The sequence below is a fragment of the Pleurodeles waltl genome, chromosome 5 (assembly GCF_031143425.1).
Source record: "Pleurodeles waltl isolate 20211129_DDA chromosome 5, aPleWal1.hap1.20221129, whole genome shotgun sequence".
NCBI lineage: Eukaryota > Metazoa > Chordata > Amphibia > Caudata > Salamandridae > Pleurodeles > Pleurodeles waltl.
This window is the reverse complement of record NC_090444.1, coordinates 1832825997-1832849270: the sequence shown is the minus strand read 5'-3', so window position 1 is coordinate 1832849270 and position 23274 is coordinate 1832825997. Positions and strand designations below refer to the sequence as shown.

Here is a 23274-nt window from a genome sequence, read left to right as displayed (position 1 = left end):
AGGGAAAGCGCTTCCTCAGAAGCCAGATACGTTATTTCCTCTATAGGTAGTTTTCTTGGAAGCACTTTATTTATAGTGATAATTTTGAGTTGCTGCGGTGTGCGCAGATCTTGTTATTGCCTATCAGACCTTTAACCTGCTTTCAGCGTGGTGGGAACCTACGAGTGTGGTCCGCAAGCAGGCAAGGGGTGCTGTAGGACGCGGTGGTAAGCACCACGTCCGCTGTTCCTCTTAGCCCGAATAGATTGTGGATAAGAGATGCACGAGTTTTGACCTTTGCGATGCCTTATTCTTGTTATCTACAATTAACAGCGTCTTAAACTATCTCTGTATACCAGGACATATGTGATGATGGACAACTGGTGGTTGGTAAACCCACATGGAGGGGTACCAGTAAACTTACTCCATGGGTTCAAAATAGACTTACAGCCTAATAATACACTGCCTGATCTAGATGGCAGGTATACGGAGGGAAGGTAGGATGATGAAAGTGTTGGAACACCAACTTGTCCTGTCACTTGAGTTTGTGGATGCTATAAATGTGCAACTCCAAAATGCAGTTGTATCTACTTTGAAACCCCTTAGCAAGCAAATGTTTTTGGTGGTGGCAAGCATTTGACAATCCCTTTTTGTGAGGACAGTTTTGGACCCTTGCACCCTGCAAGTATCCAAGGTGCTAAGAAAGGCCACAGGAAGTCCATAGCCAAGATGGCAGCTAATGCATTCTTCAATTGACGCCTTTGAGAGATTGAAGTTTACTTTTCTAAAAAGGGGGGTAGACACCTTTGAGGACGATAGGGATGACTTTCAGCCAGGGCATACGCCTGAAGAGTGTGACTTTACCCCTTTGGGGATACTCTATGATGGGGGAGATTTGGAAGATGAATACTGAAAAGGGGATTCAGGTGAAGAGGTAGGCCCCAGCCAACCTTGGAGACCAAGAGGGGGGTCCCAAACAGCCAAGGTTGGAGGACAGGCGAGCTGACGATCATGCAGATTTGTTGAACCCAAATGACATACCATTTGCAGTTGCCATAATGGGCTCTGGCTGAACAGGGGGTGTAGTTTGCAAGCTCAATAATTAGAAGGCCCCTTGATAATGTGGTAAGGTGTGTTTAAATGCACAGTGTCCAACTGCCAGACTGTCCTGGCAGGCAAGGTGGCCGTCACACCTGAAATAAATAGTGAAATGAAGACATTCATGGCAAAAATCATTAGGGAACCAAAGAAAGGGATTGATCGCTCCTGGTAATCATGTCCAGGTAAATTTCTTGATATACTGTGACCACTCAACACTACTTGACATGGCTGAGGAAGTAAAGGAAACAAGGAACCTCATTTCCCCTGAGATTCTGTAAGGTTAGGTGGTAGGCTTCCTAGGAAACGCTAACTGTGCTTTATTGACAGAGAGGCATCGCTCCCTTCTTATAAATATAAATATTATGTTAGTGGAGCTAGCCTCGATTTGGGTTAGGGTCAATAGCAACTGGGGATGCTGTTTGGTGGCCCATTTATCATAGAATTAAGTACATTTTTTAGCCTTAAGGCAAGGCCTAATCACCTAGAAGGCAGGATTTTTTGGTGGAGCCAGTAGAGGCAGGGGCGCTCAACCTTCTGCAACAACTCCACAGCCTCCCAAAGAGGGCAGCTCAAGTGATCCCCTCAAAGACAAGACAAATTTTTCCCCACAAAAGGAGCTTTCAGCTGCCGTGGAGGCAGAGGAAGACGAGCACACAACACACCCAAAGGTACAACAGGCAAGAAGTACCTGTTCTTCCCAATTAAAGATGTGGGGAAGGTTGGCTTTCTTCTTGCACGAGTGGCAGAAATTAACAGGGGATGCTTGGATGCTTCAAACAGTAACAGGTTTTAAAAAGAGTTCTCCAGCACTCCCAAGACAGATTCAGATGTAACTTCCACTCATATTTTCTCATTCAGGCAAGAAACAGAAAGATCAGGAGAAACATTCTTTTTCGGAGAAGTGTGACTTTTGCGGGTCAGTACTACATCCTCAGGAATTTCTGAGCAATGTATTCTTGGTGTAAAAGAAAGAAAAAGGACATTGCCCAGTGACCAATCTGAAAGAATTCAACAAATGTGTGGTTTACCGCCATTTCAAAATGGAAGGCATGCACCTCCTCAGAGATATCTTGCTTTTCAATGACTGGATGATAAGACTTGATCTAAGGGGTGCCTAAATGATGATCCTGATCTTCAGTACTCACAGGAGATTCCTTCTGTTCCTGTGGGGACACCAGGTGTATGAGTTTGCCAAACTGTCTTCCACTCTTTCTTCTGCACCTTGGTGCTCCATAAATGTGCTAAGACTGGCATTGGAACTCTTGCAGTCCATAGGTGTTAGATTCATCGTTTATCTAGATGACATTCTGATTATGCATTAGGACCCAGATCATCTGCAAGACCAACTAAGCAGGGCAATATCCCTGCTCGGCAGTCTAGGCGTCATAATAAACTGGAAAAGTCACAGATCTAACCCTCACAAAGGTTACATTTTCTGGATTTTGTGATAGACTAAGTGTTGCATTTGTTACACCGCCCTCAGATGAAAGAGGAGCTGAAACAAACTTTGGTGAAGGAAAAGTCTCTTTCAGACTTGTAGCCAGGACAGCAGGATTCCTGGCAACTTCAGTTCAATCCATCTTTCCAGGTGCACTTCACTATTATACCCTGCAACGACTGAATATGTCACCCCTCTGAAACGTCTTACCTACGATGCTTTGATCCCTCTTTCTCAGGAAGTCCATTGATGGTGAGACCATAAGGACGCATGGAATGGCAGGGCTATTTTTGGCTCCATCCTGGATTTCGTCAATGAGTCTGATGCAACTCTTTTGAAGTGGGGTGCCAGTTGCGGAGGCTTTAGCACAGGAGGTCTGTGGTCACAAGAAGAACCATCCTTACATATCAACTACCTGGAACTCCTAGCGCACTCCTTCACAGTTCGCTGTCTGACTAATGTCATGCTCCACACTATGGAAGATGGACAGTGTGTCAGTGGTGCTCTACATAAACCAACCAGACCCAGAGTTCTTCTGAACTACCCAAAGACTTCTGACAGTTCTGCATAGACAAGAAAGTATTGGTGACAGAAAAATATTTTGCGAGAAAGCTCAAACTGATTGCATATTGGAACTTAAGGTATCTGAAGGGCTTCAATGCTTGGAAGCTTGACACAGCTCTTTTTGAGGGGATAATGGAGATATGGCCATTTCAGATAGACCTGTTTGCATTAAGGCTGGATCATCAGCTCTCCTGCTTCCTCAGCTGGATAGTGGATCCTCTGGCGGAGGTGACCAATGCACTTACACAGGATTGAAGCCAATCTCGGGAATACATCTTTTCTACTTTTTCAATGACAATAAGGCTTTTAATCCAAGTCAGGAGGCAAAAAGTGAAATTAGTGGAGGAGATGCCTCTTTGGAGATCTCAAACATGGTTTCTGGTTCTTCTGGAACTTTCCTTTGATTCTGCAATCCTACTTTGACAGATTGACAATATTCTCAAGTATGTTCATGGCAACTCACACCGATGGACCATATAGACCAAACCCTCTGTTTAGTGGTTCAAGGATTACTAAAGATGCAGGTGCATCCAAGACCTTTTGGAACATGCTCATAGTCTTATCTAGAGGCCCTGGATGAGAAATACGGTCAAGCAGTACAGCTCGGCTTGGTGATGTATATAACAGCCCCTGGATCCTGTGGGGATGGATGTACACCATATTTTGAATTTCTCATTAGAATTGGTAGGCAGAGGCTTGACTTATCACTCTATCAATGAGTGCAAGTCAGCCAGCTCAATGGGACACCACACCCTGTATGGGGTCCCAGTAGGTGAACTTCCCATGGTGTGCAGACGTCTGAGGGGAGTTTGCCTGTCTGTTCCCCTAGAACCAAACTGCTCATCTTTTTGGTATGTAAACTTGGGTCTTCACCTTTTGGAGTCATCTCAGAAGGATAACAATAACAGAGAGTGAGAAGAGGGCCCGTTAACCTTCCCGCATAAATGTATTTAACAAAGAAAATCTAGCACTCTATCATATATTTGTTTACCAGTCTGCTTGGGATGTCCCTCACACTACGTGTGAAAAAACAACTTTAGATATTCTTCAGAGACCCCTCAACCACCAACCTAGTTGTTGGCATGCTTCAACATTGGAGTCCCACTGAGATACCTAGCGCATCAAGAGTGTGCTTCAATGCCTGATTACAGTGGAGGGGGTTTTGGGGCATTTTTCAAGTGAAGAACGAGTTCAATTAAAATTGCTTTCAGGTTACCATCCAATGAGGTATATTTAGTAGTAGTAACCTTGGGCACAGATTAAAAGCAGTGGTGGATGTGTTCTGAAAAAGCAATCAACTCTCACATCCTCAGTTTCAGTCACCATGTTTCGGCCATGCAAGGCGCAATATGGCTTTCTCCAGGACCAATATTGTGTGCGCACTGAGACTTGCAACAATATAACAGTTCATAACTTATGGTTTGTTTGTGTTTACTTCCTTTGAGTATATGTAATAAATAAATAAAGTAAGAAAGGCATAATTCGGAATATGGTAGTTAAGCAATCAAGGGAGCATGTGTATAGCACTCCCAACAAGTTTACGCCATGCATATTTAGCATGCACTGCAACGTCTTTGACAGCACAATATATGTAAAACATGCATCGCATAAGATAAGGCTCATAGTGATTGGATTAACAGTGAAAAGGCGCACAACGTGGTGTGAAATTCATGCAGTTTTTAGGGTAGAAATCACATAATTTTTCGGTATTTCCTTCCAACATGGAGGCTCCGAGGGGGCGAGCCTTGTAGTCACATACTGTTAGGGATCACATGTTATAGTACAACTCGCTTCATTGTTGGGGGTCTATTTTTAGAACAAGATGCTGCTGTTCAGCCTCCCTTGCCCGCACTTACTTTGTCAAGGGTATTTGCCTGCTGTGGCACCTACTTTCCGACTGCTCTGTACACTGCTTTTGCAGCCAGTTACGTCTCACTAAATCCTGTCTAGAAGGCACGGTGCGGCGCTTCCAGGTACACGTCATGTGAACATGGGCGTGTCCATATCGTGTCCCCAGCTGCATCAAGGAAACCATATGGTCGTGTTCCACTGATAGAGCACGCGGTCGTGGTTCAATGAAAAAACTAACAGGAATGGTTCCATGTGCACTACAAAGACAGGAAACCAAGACTGAATCAACATATTTATTCCATGGTGGAAATAAGCATATTAAAAATATTAAGAGTGGGAAGAGGATCTCCCTAATAAATGGTGGATGAAAACATTCTGGCATATCAAAAGCTAATCTCTTATGTATCATCTTGACAAGGGGAGCATCGAGAAAGCAGAGGTCTGTTTGCACCCTCCTTTTTAAGTGCAGTAATAATGGACTTAAAAGGGAAATAACATAACTGGGCTAGTGCTGCTGATCATTGAGCATGTGTGGGTACAAGTCAGAAGTTAGTGATGAAGCACCAGTGTGTAAAATTAATCATTAGTTGCAATGTGTCTATAAGGGGTTCGTATAGTACACCTTTATTTAGGTAGTGAGGTATTAAGTGTTCCAGTTGAGTCTAAACCTTTAGTGGACAAGGCTTTTAGTTGTATATTGTTTCATGGGATACTGTTGTTTAGCCCGTTTGTTTGTGTAGAAAGCCGGCATATTCAACATTGTTCCTTTTCGAGCAACTGTCTTTCTTTGTTGCTGTTGTTGCTCTCCAGCTTTTCCATGACAACCCATTTCATGTCGGTGGTGGTGTGGCCTTCTATGAGGAAATGGTCCCTCATTTTGGTTATGTTCCTTTTGCAACGGATGTTGCTGTGGTGTTCACAAATCTGTGTCTTAATTTTGTTCTGTTGTCAAGCCAACATAGAGGAGGCTGCACCAGCAGGCTATTAAATACACTACATTGGCAGAATTGCAGTTAGTATTCTTCCTGATTGGCCACACCCTTCCCGGCTCCAGGTTTTGTGGTGGTTATCAAATGGCAGACACTGCAGTTCCCACATGCGTAGTGTCCTGTGACATTGGGTAACCCCCAGGTGTCCATTACAGTGGTTCTGATTTCTGGGCTTTTTTTCGAGCAGGTGGATACGAAGCTATCCTTGAGGCTTCTTGCCCTTATAAAGGTAAAAATGTGTTTTTCCCACGTTAGTTTGCCTGGCTGTTCTATGCCCCACTGTTCGTTGATAACTTTTTTTTACAAGGCTGGAAATAGTGTTATAGGTGGTGACACATGTGAGTGGGATGATAGTGTTGTCACATGAATTACTTTCCAAAAGAGCCTCTCTATTTTGGTTCCTAGCTCGTTTTCGGTTCGTTTTTATTACCCTTTTGAAGTACTTACTGTCCCGCAGCCTTTCTGTCAAGGCTTTAGCTTGGTGATTGAAATCAGACATTTTCTTGCAATTTCTTTCTAAACAAAGAAAATGTACATTGGGTAAGTTTTCCCTCAAAGGTCAGGGATGGAAGCTGTGAAACCTAAGTAGGTTTTTTTTCTGTAGGCTTGTGATAAGTTTTGGTGTACAGTTTGTCTTGTTCTACAAAAATAGTAACATCCAGTAATGTCATGGATTCCTTATTCATCTTGTGGGAGAATTTCAGATTGTTGTCATAGTTATTCATCCAAGTGAGAAAAGGGGCAATAGAGGTGTTGTCTCCCTCCCAGACATCCCTCCCAAGATAAGGATATCATCTATGTACCATCGACATAGAACAATGTTCTGCTAATACGGATTGTTGGTTTGTAGAATATGTTTGGTGCAGAAGTTCTACACATATAATTCTGCCACGCTCAGGGCAAATGTGCCCAGCATAGAAGTCCAAATGTTTGTAGGTACACTGTACCTTCATATTCAAAATAGTTCCTTGTGAGTGCCAGGCATGCACATTCAAGCATAAATGCCTTCGGTGTATTGTATTGCCATTCCGCTTGTTCCAGGACTTCCTGGATGACCTTAAGTGTATCCTCCTGTGGGAGGCTTGTGTAAAGACTCTCCAAATGAAGGCTTAGTAGCATGTTCTTTTTGGGTCATATTCAATGTCCCTTAGTAGACACAACAAGTCTTTTATGTCCTTTAGGTATGTAGAAGTGCTCTATACCAATGGTCTCAAGTAAAAGTCACAAAAGCGGTACAGAGGTTCCAGTAGGGAACCTATCCCTGACACTATCGGGGAACCAAGGGTGGGTATTCTGTTTTTGTGGATTTTGGGGAGTGTGTAGGAGTATTGTATTTTTTGACTAGTTGTTAAAAGGTACTCTGCTTCTTTTTTAAAGATAGATCTGTTTGCTTCCTTTGTCTCAATAAGGTTCTTCATTTCAGATCCAAGTTGCTGTGTCGGGTATGAGGCAAGAATTCTGTATTTTTTCAGAATCACCCAGGAGTCAGAGACATTCGGTAAGGTAGTCCTGTTTATCTTGAACTACAACTTCACCCCCCTTTGTCTGTAGTTTTTATGGTAATGCTCGTCTCCATTCTCAAATATCTTAATGTTGTATTTTCTTCCTTACTCATATTGTGCAAGATGTTCCTGTCTTTCACTTGTAGTGTCTCTATTTCATTAAACATTGCCTGTTAGAATGTTAATACCTCGATAGGGATCATGGGGACAAAATGTAGATTTTGTCTTCAGTCCTGTGTCACCACTGTCTGTGTTGTCGGGTGGTTCAGTTTTTTCAAAAAAGGCTTTTTGCTTGAGTTTCCTAACAAACTCAGCCAGTTCGCAATGTAGTCGGAACTTATCAAGGTGGGTACAAACTTCAGACCTTTATTAAGGACTCTTTGTTGGATTTCTGTCAGTGTTAGAGTTGGCAGGTTTGTTACAATGTCGGGCCCCTGCTTATTCCTAGAGGGATCTCCCGCGACATGCTGCTGTTGTGTGCTCCTGCTGTATGGTCCTCCCATTGCCATTGACTGTCTTTTCTTCTCTTTCCTCTTTCTTCTCTGCGTTAAAAAACTGAACCTTTGGTTTGGGTGGAGGTGAGAGGCCCTGAGGGAAAAGGTTGCCCCAACCAAAGAATTGGTGGTGTCTGGGGGAAGATAATATTGTTGCAGAATCCCCAGTGGCATGTTGTAGAGATTAAAGCCCTGCCATGGTTACTCCCAAGGTCCCTTTCTATTTCTGCCCCACTGCCTTCCTCTCCACTGGACCAACTATCTGTTTCTGATGATTTCCATCAGACAAGTTTGTATCAGTGGTGTCATTCTGTTTGTCAGTGTTTGTATAATCAGGTGCCGAGTAAGGGTATATTTTTATGCAAGGGAATCTTTTTAAATCCTTCTGAAACTTGTGGAGTTAGGATTGTGTCAGATGATCTTTATATTCTGACATTGTTTCTTGTATGACGTGAAGGTAGTTTTGAAATGGTTTTTGGTGATTGGTATCTCCACTAAAATTGCCTCAGAGATTCATTTTGCTGTTTTTATAATGAGGATTAACCAGTCCCTGGTGCAGTGCTATGCTACTTGAGCTCAGTCCCTTCTGAAAGAGGCGTCCGTTGGTCACTAGTAGTCCTCGTGGGGCGGTGTTTGACCTCGGATAGTCTGTCAATATTACCCCACGAAGGATAGTTCTTATTCTGTGTCTCTTTTGTTCAGTGAGTGAGTCCCCATCTTTAGTCTGTGCTATCGTTTGAGATATGTTAAGGTCTGTAAGTAATGGTGGGCCGAGAGGATTTCATTAACATCCTCCTCGGTGAAAGATGACCCTTGATTCTGTGCCATGGTTATACAATAGTAGTAGATGCCTTTTGTCCTACTAATGAGGAAATTGTTCTCCTAAACAGGGATAGTGTATTTTTGGTGCCCTGTTGATAAATTATTTACGCTGGTTAATCAGAAGGAGAACAATAACGGAGAGAGAGAAGAGAATGCTGCTCACCTTCCCTCATTAATGTATTTAACAAAGAAAAGGGAGCACATACCATATATATTTGCCAGTCTGCTTGGGATGTCCCTCACACTAAAGAATATATTTAGGTTTTCTTGTCGACCAAAATTGAGGATGTGAGAGTTCATTGCTTTCTCAGAACACATCCAACGCTGCTTGTAATCTGTGTCCAAGGTTACTACTATTAAATATATCTCATTGGATGGTAACCTGAAGGCAATTTTAATTCACCTCTATCTTCACTTGGGAAACACCCAAAAGACATGCTCTGCTATAATCAGACATTGAAGCGTACCCTTGATGTGCTAGGTATCTTGGGTGAGACCCCAGTGATGAAGCATGCCACCAACTAGGTTGGTGTGAGGTGTCTTTAAATAAAACCTAAAGGTGTTTTTTTCACATATAGAATGAGGGGCATCTCAAGCAGACTGATAAATAAATATGGTAGTGTGCTTGCTTTTCTTTGTCATGTCAGAACAAACATCTTTCACAGAAAGAATTGTCAGGGAAGATAGAGATGTTGGGATGTCTTAGCACATGCAAGAGAGTGTCGTATGTGAGAGCGCTGGATAATTCATTTACAATGTTCATGCCAGAATGTGTCTGTTTTACAGTGTCCAAAAACATCAAGTTTCAAAAATCCAATGTTGCGTGTGGTCAGATGTATTAAAATGTTTTTGAGGATGTGACAGACTCAGAAACTGTATAAACCAGCCTGTTTACCCACTACTGTACAATGGTTTCAGTGGATCATGCAGAAAGCTGGTATGAAAGTTTTTGGAGCACATTCTGTCAGAGGGACTATAGCTTTCAAGGCCTTTGTGTCTGGTGACCACGTCAAGAACATCTTATATACGGCTAAATGGTCGCCAAATTTGACATACAAACATTTCTATTTCAAACCAGTGATTGGAGTAGCCTCACAGGTAGTCAGTAAGCATTACATTTGCATAATCAGATACACTGGTCCTGACATAGAACATAACATTTCCTAGCTGATGTGAAGGACACTTTCAGTTCTATTAAGGGGCAGAGGCAAGGATTATCCCACCTGGAGAGACTGAAGTCTCTGCCTTTCCAACCCAGGTGGTATCCCAGGTGGTAGAAACTTGTGAAGATGTGGAGTACAAGTATCTGAATTTAGATGTTTTGTTGAGGTTTGCTTTAACAAATGTTATTTTCCTTTCTAAAAGCAATGCCGTACTTATATTGTTGAGTTATACTTTATACACTAGGTTTACACTGTCCCTTATTTACAGAATCGGAGCAGATGCAGGACTACAAATGAGGGAAGAGTCATGGTTTAGCTATATGCACGAAGGAAGAGGAAGTATGTTCCCTTGTAGAATGTTTTCATGGTAGCATTGCATTGTGAATGGTGAATAACCTGTTTTTTGTTTAGGACATATGGGTATCTGGTCCCACTGTTGTTACGTTAATAAACAGTTGTTAAAGGCTGCTAAGCAAAAATAGATGAAAAAAGATAATTAATAATTATCACCTATGTGTCCTTAATAGAATTAAAACTTTCCTTCACTTCACCGAGGAAAGTTTACATTCATGAACGCACAATACCTCCACCTCTTTGCAAGATCATAGAACTCATTTACAAGAATAAAACTTCCCCATCGGAAACACTTTAAAAACAATTAAATCTCAAGTCTATGATATTTAAAGGCATTTCTTCATTCTAGGGTATTATTACCAAACAGCTACATAAAGCTACATCAGTCTGCCCAAACCTATCAAGAAAAAACTCAATATCCTCTGTTTTCAAAACAAAGACAATGCCTGCATAGCCCATCGTGGGCTTTCTACTAACTATATGTAGGAGGCTGGCCTGCCTTATAGTGGGTACCTGATGGTACTTACACCTTGTGCCAGGTCCAGTTATCCCTTATTAGTAGATTAGTAGTGTTCTAGCAGCTTAGGCTGATAGAGGTAGCTATAGCAGAGCAGCTTAGGCTGAACTAGGAGACATGCAAAGCTCCTACTATACCACTTATATAGGTACTATATCACAAGAAACACAATACTCAGAGTTACTAAAAATAAAGGTACTTTATTTTAGTGACAATATGCCAAAAGTATCTCAGAGGATACCCTCACTTAGGACGTAAGTAGTATACACAAATTATATGTACACAGACCCAAAACAGGTAAGTAACAGTAAGAAAAGTAGTGCAAACAATGTAGAATCACAATAGGATGCAATAGATAGACATAGGCCTAGGGGCAACACAAACCATGTACTCCAAAAGTGGAATGCGAATCACGAATGGACCCCAGGCCTATGGGAAGTTGTAGAGGGTCGCCGGGACTGTGAGAAAACAGTAAGGGTGTCCAAAATACCCCACTCCAAGACCCTAAAAAGTAGGAGTAAAGTTACCCTACTACCCCAGAAAGACAGTATAGTTGTGATAGGGGATTCTGCAAGAACCACAACTGCTACCAAAGCACTGAAAACGGATTCCTGGACCTGAGGACCTGTAAAAGAAGGGGACCAAGTCCAAGAGTCACGCAAGTGTCCGGGGGGTCAGGAGCCCACCAAACTCCAGTTGAAGGTGCAAAAGGGCTGCCTCCGGGTGGAAGAAGCCGAAGATTTTGCAACAACGGATGGTGCCAGGAACTTCTCCTTTGGTGAGAAGATGTCCCACGGCGTGCTGGAGGTTGCAGAAGTGTTTCCACGCAGAAATACTGCAAACAAGCATTGCTAGCTGCAAGAGTCGCGGTTGAGGATTTTGGGTGCTGCTGGGGCCCAGGAAGGACCAGGATGTTGCCCCTTGGAGGAGGAGACAGAGGGGACGTTCAGCAACTCAGAGAGCCCACGAAGAAGCAGGCAGCACCTGCAGAAGAACTGGAATAGGCACTTAGAATATCTGAGGACAGCAGTCGACTCAGAGTCACAAAGGAGGGTCCCACGACGCCAGAGTCCAACTCAGCGACTTGGGCAATGCAGGACGGATTGCTGGGGTCACAGGCTAGGCTGTGAACAAAGGAAGTGCTGGAAATGTGCACAGAAGCCCGAGCAGCTGCAAATCATGCAATACACAGGTTTGCTGTATGTCGGGGGGAGGCAAGGACTTACCTCCACCAAATTTGGACAGAAGGGCCACTGGACTGTGGGAGACGCTTGGATCCAGCACCTATGTTCCAGGGACCACGCTCGTCAGGATGAGAGGGGACCCAGAGGACCGGTGATGCAGAAGTTCGGTGCCTGCGTTGGCAGGGGGAAGATTCCGTCGACCCACAGGAGATTTCTTCTTGGCTTCCAGTGCAGGGTGAAGGCAGACAGCCCTCAGAGCATGCACCACCAGGAAAAAGTCAAGAAAGCCGGCAGGATGAGGCGCTACAATGTTGCTGGTAGTCGTCTTGCTACTTTGTTGCAGGTTTGCAGGTGTCCTGGAGCAGTCAGTGGTCGATCCTTGGCAGAAGTCAAAGAGGGAAGTGCAGAGGAACTCTGGTGAGCTCTTGCATTCGTTATCTGAGGAATAGCCCAGAAGAGAGACCCTAAATAGCCAGAAAAGGAGGCTTGGCTACTGAAAGAGGTATGCACCTATCAGGAGGGGTCTCTGACGTCACTTGCTGGCACTGGCCACTCAGATCAATCCATTGTGCCCCAACACCTCTGAATCCAAGATGGCAGAGGTCTCCCCTGGGAGGTACTAGTCAGAGGAGTAGTCACTCCCCTTTCCTTTGTCCAGTTTCGCACCAGAGCAGGGCTGGGGGATCCCTGAACCAGTGTAGACAGGCTTATGCAGAGATGGGCATCTGTGCCCATCAAAGCATTTCCAGAGGCTGGGGGAGGCTACTCCTCCCCAGCCCTTCACACCTATTTCCAAAGGGAGAGGGTGTAACACCCTCTCTCAGAGGAAATCCTTTGTTCTTCCTTCCTGGGACTGGGCTGCCCAGGCCCCAGGGGGGCAGAAACCTGTTTGAGGGGTTGGCAGCAGCTAAAGTGGAGTCCCCGGAAAGGCAGTTTGGCAGCACCCGGGTGTTGGAAAGTACCATCTTGCCTGGCATGTTACCCCCATATTTCACTGTATATATGTTGTTTTAGTCTATGTGTCACTAGGACCCTGCCAGGCAGGGCCCCAGTGCTCTTAAGTATGTGCCCTGTATGTGTTCCCTGTGTGATGCCTTACTGTCTTACTGAGGCTCTGCTAACCAGAAACTCAGTGGTTATGCTCTCTCTGCTTTCCAAATTTGTCACTAACAGACTAGTGACTAAATTTACCAACTCACATTGTCATACTGGTACACCCATATAATTTCCTAGTATATGGTACTGAGGTACCCAGGGTATTGGGGTTCCAGGAGAGCCCTATGGGCTGCAGCATTTCTTTTGCCACCCATAGGGAGCTCTGACAATTCTTGCACAGGCCTGCCAGTGCAGCCTGCGTGAAATAACGTCCACGTTATTTCACAGCCATTTACCACTGCACTTAAGTAACTTATAAGTCACATATATGTCTAACCTTCACGTGGTGAAGGTTGGGTGCAAAGTTACTTAGTGTGTGGGCACCCTGGCACTAGCCAAGGTGCCCCCACATCGTCCACAGCAAATTCCCCAGACTTGGTGAGTGCGGAGACACCATTACACGCGTGCACTATACATAGGTCACTACCTATGTATAGCATCACAATGGTAACTTCAAACATGGCCATGTAACATGTCTAAGATCATGGAATTGTCACCCCAATACCATTCTGGTATGGGGGGACAATTCCATGATCCCCCGGGTCTCTAGCACAGTACTCGGATACTGCCAAACTGCCTTTCCGGGGTCTCCACTGCAGCTGCTGCTGCTGCCAACCCTCAGACAGGTTTCTGCCCTCCTGGGGTCCAGGCAGCCCTGGCCCAAGAAGGCAGAACAAAGGATTTCCTCTGAGAGAGGGTGTAAAACCCTCTCCCTTTGGAAATAGGTGTGAAGGCTGGGGAGGAGTAGCCTCCCCCAGCTTCTGGAAATGGTTTGATGGGCACAGACGGTGCCCATCTCTGCATAAGCCTGTCTACACCAGTTCAGGGATCCCCCAGCCCTGCTCTGGCGCGAAACTGGACAAAGGAAAGGGGAGTGACCACTCCCCTGACCTGCACCTCCCAGGGGAGGTGCCCAGAGCTCCTCCAGTGTGTCCCAGACCTCTGCCATCTTGGATTCAGAGGTGTTGGGGGCACACTGGACTGCTCTGAGTGCCTCTCTTGGTAGCCAATCCGCCTTCCTAGGTAGCCAAACTTCCTTTTCTGGCTATGTAGGGTCTCTGCTTTGGGGAATTCATCAGATAACGGATGCAAGAGCTCACCAGAATTCCTCTGCATCTCCCTCTTCACCTTCTGCCAAAGGATCAACCGCTGACTGCTCAGGACGCCTGCAAAACCGCAACAAAGTAGCAAGATGACTACTAGCAACCTTGTATCGCCTCATCCTGCCGGCTTTCTCGACTGTTTCCAGGTGGTGCATGCTCTGGGGGTAGCCTGCCTCCTCCCTGCACCAGGAGCTCTGAAGAAATCTCCCGTGGGTCGACGGAATCTTCCCCCTGCTAACGCAGGCACCAAAAGACTGCATCACAGGTCCTCTGGATCCCCTCTCAGCCTGACGAGCGTGGTCCCTGGAACTCAGCAACTCTGTTGAAGTGACTCCCACAGTCCAGTGACTCTTCAGTCCAAGTTTGGTGGAGGTAAGTCCTTGCCTCCCCACGCTAGACTACATTGCTGGGTACGGCGAGATTTGCAGCTGCTCCGGCTCCTGTGCACTCTTCCAGGATTTCCTTCATGCACAGCCAAGCCTGGGTCCCCGACACTCTATCCTGCAGTGAACAACCTTCTGAGTTGTCCTCTGGCGTCGTGGGACTCCCTTTTGTGACTTCGCATGGACTCCGGTTCTCTTTCCTTCCAAGTGCCTGTTCAGGTACTTTTGCGTGTGCTGCCTGCTTCTGTGAGGGCTCCCTGACTTGCTGGTTGCCCCCTCTGTCTCCTCCTCCAAGTGGCGACATCCTGGTCCCTCCTGGGCCACAGCAGCACCCAAAAACCTCTACCACGACCCTTGCAGCTAGCAAGGCTTGTTTGCTGTCTTTCTGCGTGGGAACACATCTGCAAGCTTCACTGCGACGTGGACCATCCATCCTCCAAAGGAGAAGTTCCTAGTCCTCTTCTTTCTTGCAGAACTCCAAGCTTCTTCCAACCAGTGGCAGCTTCCTTGCACCCTCAGCTGGCATTTCCTGGGCTCCTGCCCACTCTTGACACTGTCGTGACTATTGGACTTGGTCCCCTTGTCTTACAGGTACTCAGGTCCAGGAAATCCACTGTTGGTGCATTGCTGGTGTTTGTTCTTCCTGCAGAATCCCCCTATCACGACTTCTGTGCTCTCTGGGGGTAGTAAGTGCACTTTACACCTACCTTTCAGGGTCTTGGGGTGGGCTATGTTTCTAACCCTCACTGTTTTCTTACAGTCCCAGCGACCCTCTATAAGCTCACATAGGTTTGGGGTCCATTCGTGGTTCGCATTCCACTTTTGGAGTATATGGTTTGTGTTGCCCCTATACCTATGTGCTCCTATTACAATCTATTGTAATTCTACACTGTTTGCATTACTTTTCTTGCTATTACTTACCTAATTTTGGTTTGTGTACATGTATCTTGTGTATATAACTTATCCTCATACTGAGGGTACTCACGGAGATACCTTTGGCATATTGTCATAAAAATAAAGTACCTTTATTTTTAGTAATTCTGTGTATTGTGTTTTCTTATGATACTGTGCATATGACACCAGTGGTATAGTAGGAGCTTTACATGTCTCCTAGTTCAGCTTAAGCTGCTTTGCCATAAGTACCTTCTATCAGTCTAAGCTGCTAGAAACACCTATTCTACACTAATAAGGGATAACTGGACCTGGCACAAGGTGTAAGTACCTCTGGTACCCACTACTAGCCAGGCCAGCCTCCTACATTGGTTGTGCAGTGGTGGGATAAGTACTTGTAACTACTTACCACTTTGTCATTGTGTACTTTTCATAAGAGAATACTATACAAAACAGTTCAGTGTATGTACACCTAACCAAAAAGTTTTGCTTTTCTTCTCTCAAACCTTTTACAAAGTGCTGAAAAGTATTCTAAAACTTCTAAAAGTTTTCTAAAAAGTTTTTTCTCTGTGTTCTTTAAAAAGTTCTGAAACTTTTTCTTCCTTCTCACTATTTCTAAACCTTTTACTATCATGCCTGTAGAAGACTCTACTCTTAAAATGGTCAATACTACTTATGACAATTTGAATTACAAGAGCCTAAGGAGTCTCTGCTTAGAAAGAGGTTTAGTGATAGGAAGGAATGGTTTCTTACCTGTAACTCCAGTTCTCTCGTAGGGGTATTTCCATGATAGTCATAAGCATTGAATAGTTCAGCGCGTCTGCTGGGACCCCGGAGCACTGATGTGAAGTATATTCTTAAGTGCAAATACCAGCCCTTTGAAAAAGGGTCTGTCAAAAACCACTTAAGAATAACACTGTGCAGCCTATGTGAACAGCTACACAGGCCAAATTGTTGAAAAGAAAAACAGCTGTAGTGTAAATTCACATTCAAATACCTATTTATTCTGGAAATGTAATAAAAAATACATTCTCATAATTTATTTACACCTCTCATGAGAATAAAACAATGCAGGTCAGTGTAGCCCATAGGCTGCCATTATACAGAATGTAAATAGAGCTGTGCCTTTAAGAAAGTAAAGTCTTCCTGTATCCCATCATGCACAGCAAAAGGCAGTTGCCTTAGTTCTTTTTGAAGGCTTGTAACCTGACATGAAGGAACAAAACATTCGCTGGAGTACCAACATCGATACTATTATGGCAACTTTTCCCATGTCAACTCCACCGGGGAGGAGGGAGGGTTGCTTATGACTATCATGGAAATACCCCTACGAGAGAACTGGAGTTACAGGTAAGAAACCATTCCTTCTCTCGTAGGGGATTTCCATGTATAGTCATAAGCACTGAATAGACTAGCAAGCCCATCCCCATAACCGCAGTGGAGTAGACAGAATAATACTGACCAAAAACAAGTCATGCAAATAAATTCTTAAGCAAAGCCTGTCCAACCTGCGCATCTGCCCTAGCGTCTGTATCAAGGCAGTAATGCTGTGTAAAGGTATGGACCGATTTCCAAGTGGCTGCCTTGCATATCTCTGCCAAAGGGATATTTCTCATTAAGGCCGCAGTAGCTGCCTTCCCTCTAGTAGAATGGGCTTTTGGCCTGCCACCAAGAGATTTGTTCGCTAACTGATAACATAACAGCATACATGAAACAATCCACCTGGATAATGATTGCTTAGAAGTGCCCAACCCTGTTCTAACTGGGCCATAGTTAACAAAGAGTTGCTGTGATTTACGTAAGCATTTTGTCCTGTCCAAGTAAAATTTCAAAACCCTCTTTACATCCAGAGAATGCAGAGTTCTCTCGGCAGGGGTAGTTGGATTTTGAAAGAAAGTTGGTAATGAAATGGTTTGGTTCACATGAAAGTCAGAAACGACTTTTGGTAAAATTTTTGGATGAGTCCTCATCACTACTTTCGCAGAATGAAAGACCGTGTAGGGTTCTTGAGCGCAAAGGGCCTGGATTTCGCTGACCCTACGCGCTGATGTGATTGCAACCAGAAAAGCAGTTTTCCACGTGAGATGTTGAAGTGATGCTTTATGTATTGGCTCGAACGGAGGTAGCATCAGACGTGATAGGACAACATTCAGTTCCCATGGGGGAGATGGCCTTCTAATGGGAGGAAAGACCTTTTTTAAACCCTCCAGGAAGTCCTTGATAACTGGAATCCTAAAAAAGGAGGTTTGAGAAGGGCTCTTTCTATATGCCGTTAGAGCCGCCAAGTGCACTTTTATTGATGACAATTGTAAACCCGATTTTGCCAAACTTAGCAAGTATGGCAGGATAGTTTCCTCTCCACAAGATATCGGATCAACGTTGTTGTCCAAACACCACACACAGAATCTTTTCCACTTGCATGCGTAAGCCGATCGTGTGGAAGGACGCTTTGCCTCTCTTAGGATTTCCATACAGTCCTGAGGTAGGTTCAAGTGTCCATATTGCACTAGCTCAGGAGCCATGCTGCCAAACTCAATGATGAGAGGTTGGGATGAGATATCTGCCCTCTGAACTTCGTGAGCAGGTCTGGACGATGAGGCAGTCTGATGTGTGGCTTGAGTGACCGGTGAAGAAGGTCTGGAAACCACCATTGGCGTGGCCCTTCTGGAGCAATTAGAATAATTTTGGACTGGGCATTGGATAGCTTCTGAAGGACTGCCGGTATCAGGGGAAGCGGTGGAAAGGCGTAAAGAAATGCTCCTGACCAGTTTATCCACAGGGCATTCCCCATTGTCCCTGGATGGTAATATCTGAAGGTGAAGTTTTGGCATTTTTTGTTTTCTGGGGTTGCGAATAGGTCTATAGAGGTGGTACCCCATAGTGCGAAAATGGAACGAACGTCGTCGTCGTGTAATACCCATTCGTGGTTCTCGTCCATTACGCGGCTGAGAACATCCGCTTGAACATTCTGGCTGCCCGGCAGGTGAGTTGCTAATAGCGACAGGTTCCTGGCTAGAAGCCAATGCCAGATTGTCTGAGCCTCTCTGGATAATATTCTGGACCTGGTGCCTCCTTGTTTGTTTACGTAATACATGGTGGCCATGTTGTCCGTCTGGAGGAAGAGAGTTTCCGTTTTCAGAGAAGGTAGGAAGGCCTTAAGCGCAAGATGGACTGCGCGAAGCTCCAGCAGGTTGATATGATAGAGACTCTCTCTCTGTGACCACTTGCCTTGGACTCGAAGATGATCCATGTGCACTCCCCATCCGAGCAGGGATGCATCTGTTACGATGGTTTGAGCTGGAGGCTGTTGCTGGAAAGGAATCCCCACCAAGAGATTGTTGGGTGAACACCACCACTTGAGGGACTGTAGGGCGTGGGGAGCAAGAAGGACTCTGCTCTCCCAATCGTCCATCAGTTGACACCATTGATCCTCCAGGCATTCCTGTAAGGGTCTCATATGGAGTCGAGCATTGGGAACGAGGTGGATACAAGACGCCATCGAGCCCAGTAGAGAGGCTATTACTCTTGCAGAGGTCTGTGGAGTTCTCTCTAGTTGTTTGCACTTTTGGAGAATCGATAATCATCGTTCCTCCGAAGGAAACACCTTTCCTTGATTGGTATCTATAATGGCCCCTAAGTAATGCAGCCTCTGAACAGGCGTTGCTGTGGACTTCAGAAGATTGACTTGAAGACCGAGATTCTGTAGCAGCTGTTGCGCCCATTTGAAATGTTGTTGGGCCTCTAGATAGCTGGAGGCCTTTATGAGCCAATCGTCTAGATAGGGGTAGACAAATATTTGATGCTTCCTCAGATGGGCGGCTACCGCCGCCATGCATTTGGAAAAAGTTCTCGGCGCTGATTTGAGGCCAAAGGGTAGAACCGCAAATTGGTAATGACTTTTGCTGACGGTGAACCTTAGGAATTTTCGATGTTTCTTGCCCACCGGAATGTGAAAATAAGCGTCGCAAAGGTCTATCGCGCAGAGCCAATCGCCCTGACGAAGATGCGGATAAATTTGGTGCAAGGATAGCATCCTGAATTTCTTGTTTGCTGTCCTTAGGTCTAGAATGGGACGAAACTCTTGTTTGTCCTTCTTTGGCACTAGAAAATACCTCAAATAAATCCCTTTCCCGCGTTGATTGATCGGGACGGGTTCTATAGCTCTTTTTTGTAATAGAATAGCGACTTCTAACTGAAGAGCTTTGAGGTGGTGGCTGGCTGGTTTGGGTGGAACAGATGGAGGAGGGCTGGTGAATCTGAGAGCGTGACCATTTCTCACAATACCCAGGCGTCTGATGTGATGCGTAGCCACTCGTCCAGATGATTTGAGATACTTCCCCCTACCGGAGTGGATAACGGGGGAGGGGGAAGCGAAGATTCAGGGCTTAGACGCAGGAGCCTGGCGAGTTGCCAGAGTTTGCGGCGTGGAACGACCCCTTGTCGACTTTCGCTGCGTCGAGAAGGGCCTTTGATGTTGCTGTTGTTGCTGGGGACGTGAGGACATCCAGTGTGGTGTCTGATATCTGTGGGTGAAAAGCCTTCGCTGGTAGGGACTGTAGGAAAGTACCATCTTGCCTGGCATGTTACCCCCATTTTTAACTGTATATATGTTGTTTTAGTTGTATGTGTCACTGGGACCCTGGTAACCCAGGGCCCCAGTGCTCATAAGTGTGCCTGAATGTGTTACCTGTGTAGTGACTAACTGTCTCACTGAGGCTCTGCTAACCAGAACCTCAGTGGTTATGCTCTCTCATTTCTTTCCAAATTGTCACTGACAGGCTAGTGACCATTTTTACCAATTTACATTGGCTTACTGGAACACCCTTATAATTCCCTAGTATATGGTACTGAGGTACCCAGGGTATTGGGGTTCCAGGAGATCCCTATGGGCTGCAGCATTTCTTTTGCCACCCATAGGGAGCTCTGACAATTCTTACACAGGCCTGCCACTGCAGCCTGAGTGAAATAACGTCCACGTTATTTCACAGCCATTTTACACTGCACTTAAGTAACTTATAAGTCACCTATATGTCTAACCTTTACCTGGTAAAGGTTAGGTGCAAAGTTACTTAGTGTGAGGGCACCCTGGCACTAGCCAAGGTGCCCCCACATTGTTCAGAGCCAATTCCCTGAACTTTGTGAGTGCGGGGACACCATTACACACGTGCACTACATATAGGTCACTACCTATATGTAGCTTCACAATGGTAACTCCGAATATGGCCATGTAACATGTCTATGATCATGGAATTGCCCCCTCTATGCCATCCTGGCATAGTTGGCACAATCCCATGATCCCAGTGGTCTGTAGCACAGACCCTGGTACTGCCAAACTGCCCTTCCTGGGGTTTCACTGCAGCTGCTGCTGCTGCCAACCCCTCAGACAGGCAGCTGCCCTCCTGGGGTCCAGCCAGGCCTGGCCCAGGATGGCAGAACAAAGAACTTCCTCTGAGAGAGGGTGTGACACCCTCTCCCTTTGGAAAATGGTGTGAAGGCAGGGGAGGAGTAGCCTCCCCCAGCCTCTGGAAATGCTTTGTTGGGCACAGAGGTGCCCAATTCTGCATAAGCCAGTCTACACCGGTTCAGGGACCCCTTAGCCCCTGCTCTGGCGCGAAACTGGACAAAGGAAAGGGGAGTGACCACTCCCCTGACCTGCACCTCCCCTGGGAGGTGTCCAGAGCTCCTCCAGTGTGCTCCAGACCTCTGCCATCTTGGAAACAGAGGTGCTGCTGGCACACTGGACTGCTCTGAGTGGCCAGTGCCACCAGGTGACGTCAGAGACTCCTGCTGATAGGCTCCTTCAGGTGTTAGTAGCCTATCCTCTCTCCTAGGTAGCCAAACCCTCTTTTCTGGCTATTTAGGGTCTCTGTCTCTGGGGAAACTTTAGATAACGGATGCATGAGCTCAGCCGAGTTCCTCTGCATCTCCCTCTTCACCTTCTGATAAGGAATCGACTGCTGACCGCGCTGGAAGCCTGCAAACCTGCAATATAGTAGCAAAGACGACTACTGCAACTCTGTAACGCTGATCCTGCCGCCTTCTCGACTGTTTTCCTGCTTGTGCATGCTGTGGGGGTAGTCTGCCTCCTCTCTGCACCAGAAGCTCCGAAGAAATCTCCCGTGGGTCGACGGAATCTTCCCCCTGCAACCGCAGGCACCAAAAAGCTGCATCACCGGTCCCTTGGGTCTCCTCTCAGCATGACGAGCGAGGTCCCTCGAATCCAGCGACTCTGTCCAAGTGACCCCCACAGTCCAGTGACTCTTCAGCCCAAGTTTGGTGGAGGTAAGTCCTTGCCTCACCTCGCTGGGCTGCATTGCTGGGAACCGCGACTTTGCAGCTACTCCGGCCCCTGTGCACTTCCGGCGGAAATCCTTTGTGCACAGCCAAGCCTGGGTCCACGGCACTCTAACCTGCATTGCACGACTTTCTAAGTTGGTCTCCGGCGACGTGAGACTCCTTTGTGCAACTTCGGCGAGCACCGTTTCACGCATCCTCGTAGTGCCTATTTCTGGCACTTCTCCGGGTGCTACCTGCTTCAGTGAGGGCTCTTTGTCTTGCTCGACATCCCCTCTCTCTTCAGGTCCAATTTGCGACCTCCTGGTCCCTCCTGGGCCCCAGCAGCGTCCAAAAACGCCAAACGCACGATTTGCGGCTAGCAAGGCTTGTTGGCATTCTTTCGGCGGGAAAACACTTCTGCACGACTCTACACAGCGAGAGGGATCCGTCCACCAAAGGGGAAGTCTCTAGCCCTTTTCGTTCCTGCAGAAACCTCAGCTTCTTCTGTCCAGTCGAAGCTTCTTTGCACCCGCAGCTGGCATTTCCTGGGCATCTGCCCATCTCCGACTTGCTTGTGACTTTTGGACTTGGTCCCCTTGTTCCACAGGTACCCTAGATTGGAAATCCACAGTTGTTGCATTGCTGGTTTGTGTCTTTCCTGCATTATTCCTCTAACACGACTACTTTGTCCTTAGGGGAACTTTAGTGCACTTTGCACTCACTTTTCAGGGTCTTGGGGAGGGTTATTTTTCTAACTCTCACTATTTTCTAATAGTCCCAGCGACCCTCTACAAGGTCACATAGGTTTGGGGTCCATTCGTGGTTCGCATTCCACTTTTGGAGTATATGGTTTGTGTTGCCCCTATCCCTATGTTTCCCCATTGCATCCTATTGTAACTATACATTGTTTGCACTGTTTTCTAAGACTATACTGCATATTTTTGCTATTGTGTATATATATCTTGTGTATATTTCCTATCCTCTCACTGAGGGTACACTCTAAGATACTTTGGCATATTGTCATAAAAATAAAGTACCTTTATTTTTAGTATAACTGTGTATTGTGTTTTCTTATGATATTGTGCATATGACACTAAGTGGTACTGTAGTAGCTTCACACGTCTCCTAGTTCAGCCTAAGCTGCTCTGCTAAGCTACCATTATCTATCAGCCTAAGCTGCTAGACACCCTATACACTAATAAGGGATAACTGGGCCTGGTGCAAGGTGCAAGTACCCCTTGGTACTCACTACAAGCCAGTCCAGCCTCCTACAGGGACGGAATACTTTTTGCTGTTCTTTTGGCCGTTCGATGCCTACCGCTTTTAAAGTGTCCAGCTCAGTCTTCATTCTTGACATCTCGTCCTCGGCATGAGAGCCGAACAAAGTAGAGCCTGAGAATGGTAAATTCTGAATTCTCTGCTGCGCCTCTGGTTTGAGAGATGTCAATCGCAACCATGCGTGTCGTCTTAGAGCTACTCCATGAGCGTAGTTATGTGCCGAAAGTACC

General features: G+C 45.8%; 1 protein-coding gene across 1 annotated transcript in view; it reads right to left on the bottom strand.

Moving 5' to 3' along the window:
• The window catches only part of DNAH8 (dynein axonemal heavy chain 8), a 9979189-nt gene that overhangs the window by 9021268 nt on the left and 934647 nt on the right, over nt 1–23274 (bottom strand). The window lies entirely within an intron of this gene.